Consider the following 6,360-nt stretch of genomic DNA (forward strand, 5'->3'; position numbering starts at 1 on the left):
ACAGTTACTGATGGTACCGCAGGAAAAGGATTATGGATGATTAAAGGCCATGTGTTTTTAAAAGTACTTCTAGTGTATTGCTGGGTGATGGAGTGGAAAGGATGTTTTCGAGGTGCTGAGTAAACGCGCAGTCAACCGGTTTTATAGTGAAGTTGATGAGAGACAAGGGCTATAGTTGTGTGGGTGGAAAGAGCCGTACTGGAGGAGAGTGACCAGTGGTTTAGTGCTGTATGTCAGGAAAGGTGGTGAAGTAACGCATGGTTTTTGTGGTGGGTGAGCATATGTGTTGTGAAAGCGGTGCGAACGGTAAATTGCGAGGTATACCTAATTATATGCGTGTCATATGCAAGGGAGACTGTGTGGTCCAGCCAAGGTTGGGGCAGGCTGACGAAGATGTGGCTCTGAATGTGCTGTGTTTTGCTACTCGGCGGATAAGATTGCCGCCGGTGGTGGTGCAGAAGTTAAATCAGTTACAAGAGTAAGAAATGGTTGGAAGAAGTTTAGAAAGCTGTTGCCTCCACTGCTTGTAAAGGAAGTCTCAGCGTATGAAGATAAAAGTTTACGACTCGTGCTTGCGAAGGATGATTTGGTATGGTTACAAAACACATCCCCCCCTGTGGCGGGGGGGACACAACCTGGCCGCACTATGAGGTGGTACTACTACTCTGCGGCCAGGTTGTGTTAGGAAGAATACTGCCACCGTATTCCCTGCGTGTCGTAAAAGGCGACTAAAAGGGGCGGGGTGAGGGAACTAGGGACCCCCTCCTCTGTTTTTTAGTTCCTAAAAAGAGACAGACCAGAGAAAGGGATGGGGGGATGGAGTTATCCCCATACCCTGAAGATTGGGTCTATGAATGTGCGTGGATATAGTACAATTGAGGCTAAAAGGGAGGAGATTGGGAGAATGTTTGTGAGAAGAAAGTTGGATGTGTTAGCTTTGAGTGAAACGAAGATGAAAGGGAAGGGGGAATCTATGTTTGGAAGTGTGAATGGAAGATTGTCAGGTGTTGATAGAGGAAGGGCAAGAGAAGGTGTGGCCTTGTTAGTGAGTCCGGAAGTACAGCAGTGTGTGACTGAATGGAAGGAGGTGTCATCGAGACTGATGTGGGTGAAAGCGAAATTTGAACGTGAGTTGTGGGTGTTTGTGAGTGCATATGGGCCTGGTAGTGAAAGGGATGAACAAGAGAGGGAGTCTTTCTGGAATGATGTTGATGAGTGTCTGCAGAGTTTTGGAGCGAATGTGAATGTGGTAATGATGGGAGATCTGAATGCTAGAGTGGGAAATGTAGCAGTTGAAGGCGTAGTTGGTATGCATGGTGTGCTGGAAGAAATGAAAATGGGGAACGAATGATAGCGATGTGTGTTGAGCGAGAGATGGTGATTGGGAAGAAAGATATTTATAAGTGTACATGGGTGAGACAGGAGGGTGGAAGGGTTGTTGATAGAGCCTTGATGGACTATGTGGTTGTGTCTAGGAATGTAATAGGAAGATTGTTGGATGTGAGAATTCTGAGAGGGGAGGGTGGAGGTATGTCTGACCACTACCTGGTGGAGGGAAAGTTAAGAGTAGGTAAGAGATGGGTGAGAGCTAGGAGGGTTAGGTGTGGCAGGGAGGTTTTGAAAGTGAGTGAGTTGGATAAAAGAGACAAAAAGATAGAGTATCAGGAGAAATTGAAAGATGAGTGGAACGCAGTGAAAGATCAGGAAAATGGCAGCGTGGAGGAGGAATGGCAGTTGTTTAAGAGTGCTTTGGTGGGGCATGCAGAAGAGATGTGTGGTGTGAGACGTGTGGGTGGTGGTGTAAGAAAAGGAAGTGAATGGTGGTGCGAGGAAGTAAGTATGGCTGTGGCTGAGAAGAGACGGGCATATGAAGTGTGGCTGCAGAGGAAGGATGAGATGTCATATGAAAGGTATAAGGAAAAGAGGAATAGAGCGAGAAGGGCTGTGCGTGATGCTAAAGTGGCAGCAGATGAGAGGTGGGGTAGGCGGCTGACAGAGAATTTTCAACAGAATAAGAAAATGTTTTGGAAAGAGGTGAAAAGGGTGCGAAAGGGAGAGTCTGGGAGGGAAGAACGAGTAAAAGCAGCGGATGGAAGGATGTTAATTGAGATGGATGCAGTAAGGAAGAGATGGGCAGAGTATTTTGAAAGATTGTTAAATGTAGAGGAGGAAAGGGTGGCAGAGATTGTGGCGGATGGAAGGGTGCAAGGAATAAATGTGTTGGGAGAGTTGAATGATTCTTTGATCACGAAGGAAGAAGTGGAGAAGGCAGTAAAGGATATGAAAACAGGGAAAGCTGCAGGTATGGATGGGTGTGCTGTGAAATGCCTGAAGGGTGGTGGAGTGACTATTGTTGACTGGTTAGTAAGATTGTTCAATGTGTGCTTTGAGAAAGGTATGGTGCCAATCGACTGGGCAAATGCTTGTGTGGTCCCATAGTATAAAGGCAAGGGTGATAAGTATGAATGTACTAGCTTTAGGGGTATAAGTCTGTTGAGTGTTGTAGGTAAAGTGTATGGTAGAGTGTTAATTATGAGAGTTAGAGAGGGTACAGAGGGAGTGATTAGTGATGAGCAGTGTGGCTTTAGGAGAGGGAGGGGATGCGTTGATCAGGTGTTTGCTGTGAGACAAGTGTGTGAAAAGTATAGCGAAAGGCAAGGATGTTTTAGGCGTTTATGGATTTAGAGAAAGCGTATGATAGAATTGATAGGGAGGCTTTGTGGACTGTTTTAAGATTGTATGGACTTGATGGTAGGTTACTAAAAGGGGTGAAAAGTTTTTATGTAAATAGTAGAGCATGTGTAAGAGTGGGAAATGCTGTGAGTGATTGGTTTCCCGTGAGAGTGGGGCTGCGACAGGGATGTGTGATGTCGCCTTGGTTGTTTAATATTTACATGGATGGTGTTGTAAGGGAGGTGAATGCAAGAGTTTTAGGTGGTCTGAGTCTGGTAAATGTTGATGGAGGACAGTGGAATCTGAAGCAGCTGCTGTTTGCAGATGATACTGCACTGGTGACTGATTCAGAGGAGAGACTGAGACAGTTGGTAGAGGAGTTTGGAAGGGTGTGTGAAAGGAGGAAATTGAAAGTAAATGAGAATAAGAGTAAAATGATGAAGTGTACGAGATTGATAGATGGTAGGGGGATGAATATAATTTTGAGTGGTAAGTTGCTTGAGGAGGTAGATTGTTTTAAATATCTAGGGTCACATGTTGCTGTGGATGGAAGAATAGATGCAGAAGTGAAGTTTAGAATAAATGAAGTAGGAAAGGTGCTGGGAGGAATGAAAAAAGTGTTTAAATGTCGTTCGCTTAGAATGGTTGTAAAGAGAAGGCTGTATGAGGGTGTTGTGGTACCGACTGCATTATATGGGGCTGAAACATGGAATGTGGGTGTAGCAGAGAGGAAAAGTTTGAATGTAATGGAGATGAGATGTCTGAGGAGTATGTGTGGAGTGACGCGTATGGATCGAGTGCAAAATGATGAAGTGCGAAGGAGAACTGGAGTTGTTCGGGAGATGGCTGGTAGAGTTGAGCAGAGGGTGTTGCAATGGTTTGGGCATATGGAGAGAATGGATAATGAACGATTGGTGAAAAAGATAACTAGATCTGATGTGAGAGGTGTAAGGCTGAGAGGGAGACCATGAATAGGATGGATGGACAGTGTGAAGAGAGCGCTGGATGCGAGAGGGATGTCTGTTGAGCAAGGAAGAGTGGCTGTGCGTGACAGAAATAAAGGGAGAGAAATTGTGAATGAATAAGTGATGACGCAGCCCTGAGGGGATATTCTCCCGCATTTGGTCTGATCAGCTAGTCAGGTCAGGTGCGGGTAAGGGGATGGGTCTGTTATGATGTGGCAGGGGTAAACCAGTTCTGCTGTCGGGCCCTGCTGCGGATGTCACTGATTGCATTGCGCAGTTGACCCTTGTGCGGTGTGATGCGGTGAGGATCTGTCCGTTCTCCCCTTTGGGGCTAAGATGAGAATGAATGTGTTTGAATGGATGAGTAAATGGGGAGTGAGTCGTCCTGTCTCGGCTACCTCCCCTTCCTTGGGGGAAGCAGCTTAGGTATATAGATAGATAGATAGACAAAACACATACAGTAAACGAGGGAATGGTTGGAGATCTGCTAGCAATGAAATGAACGCTGAAAGATTTATGTAATGTAATGTCAGTAAGGGTCAGAAAAGCGTGTGCGGATGAAAGAGGACTAGTGCCTTAAGTGTGTTTGTGAGGTGATACACAAGAGTTGGACGAGGAGATTAGAACACATGGAAAGAATAATTGTTGATGGGCTGAAGCTCTGTACAGGGAATGTGTAGGGGCAAACCTTTACAAGAAGACAAGGTAACAATGAATAAATCCCTGGCAAAGTACCACAGGGTGGCGGTTGCTGTGTATGTTACGTTTAGCATTTTTTGTTTTCCCTCGCCCATTTCAGGTATTGGTCGAAACTGTCACAAAACTGGGCTGAAGGCTATCTTTAATTGTACCTTATGATTACGTCCCGCGATTTTTGTAAGATCTTGTTCTGCATGTTTTAATTATTTGTATACATTTTATTTTCAATTTCCTCTCATGTGGCTAATGTACCAAAAGCTCGATTTGAAATGCCCTATAGTACCAAAGTCCTTAAGTAACACTGGTTGAGTGTATCGTTTCCTAAATATTCACATGTTTGTTATTTTGACATTTGTATACTTAGGAGTGTTTTAACTGCATTCAGATTACTAGTGGCCCTTTGTTTTAATGTTTTTCGTGTGATAAACAAAAGGGCATGTCCCTAGTCAGAGTCTGAGGATTCTAGTATGTCTAAGGCTCTGAAGGAGTGTTTATCTGCAGTGACGTGAGAGTGGGTGTAAGATAACAAAATGCAGACTATCCTTCCATTTTTTAGTTAAACAATGATTGAGTCTCCAACACAAGAAACGAAACAATACTTTGTTTCTGAACATTGCAACCCTGGGTTTTGAGGGTCATTGCTAGATACTTTGATACAGCAAGAAGAGTATCGATGTTTGTCAGCAGGTCTACCTTAGTCCCAAAATATATCGCTCATGAGGGCTCGTATAATATCCGAAATGATCAATGCAGCTAGTGGTATCCCAGTAAGATTAATCCTTGATTATCCGATTATCATCTGTGTGTGATTTAGAGTATAAGCGATATACATACAAATAAATCATTGTTATTGCAGTACAAATATTACTTTGACGTTGTAGATGAAAAGCAGTTATTCAGTTCCAAATCTTCCCACTTCCTTCGCCCACACCTCCCTCACCGTCACTCCTCTCTCATGTAGTCCCTCAACCTCAATACGGTCGTTATACTTTTCTTCTGACTACCGAACTGATGATTTTATACATTGTTGGGGAGAACTTTTAACGAAGGCTATTATAAATATAACTCCTCCAGTTCCAAAAGTCTCCAACTCGTTCCAAAAGTCTAACCCCAGTTCGAAAAGTCTCAATACAGAGTTTGCCAAATGTGTAGTCGTGGCTATAAGGTTGTGATACGTCGTAAGGTTGAAAGAGATAAACCTCCACTAACTACATCCCTGGCTAAACCTATGTGCTCAGGACGCATACTTCCTTACCGCTTTGTCCCTTGACCCCGATGACATTTATGACATTATTCCTGCCATCTCCAAGCAGTTTTACTTTGCTTAGGAGGTTTAGAGTCTCCCTGAAAACTAGGTAAGTAGCATTAAATAGTCTGGATGTAACAAGAATGGACTAAATATAAAAAACAACCAATATTCTCAATGGAATGCACGATGGTTGTCACTGCCACATTTGCAGACACACTTCTGTGCAAACTGCAATGATGATCAATGAACATACAAGAATATCGGATCCCTAAAGTGTGCCTGGTTGGAATGTTGACTTATAAGACCTTTAATAGAAAAAAAAAAAAATCGAGGTGCAAGGAACAATTGCGCCAAGTCAGAAGCTAATTGGTGAAGGTATAATGGAATGACACCAACCTTAAGTGTCTGGAAGAAAGAGGGCAGGCACTATGCAAACAAAGCGTCTCCACCATAGCCTGGCGACCTAAAAAGTCACCTGCTTTAAAAAGGTCAAGACACTTCCTACAGAACCACGCCTTCTTCTTTCCCTCATAGAGACTATTGATCTATTTATCTATCTATAGCCCGACTCCCTAATCCCACAAAGGGTGGCCACAGACAAAACGCCTCCACGTCGCTCAGTCACCCACCGTTTGACTGCCCTCCCCCATACACCACTCTCCCCTCCCTCACATACCACTCAACTCCATCCCTCCACCTCATCCTCGGTCTCTCCCTCCCTCTCCCTCCCTCCATTTCACCTACATACACCAAGAGACAACTCATCCAAATTCA

Source organism: Coenobita brevimanus, chromosome 11, assembly GCF_032717465.1.
Source record: "Coenobita brevimanus isolate Jiangsu-jjx chromosome 11, ASM3271746v2, whole genome shotgun sequence".
NCBI classification, from domain to species: Eukaryota; Metazoa; Arthropoda; class Malacostraca; order Decapoda; family Coenobitidae; genus Coenobita; species Coenobita brevimanus.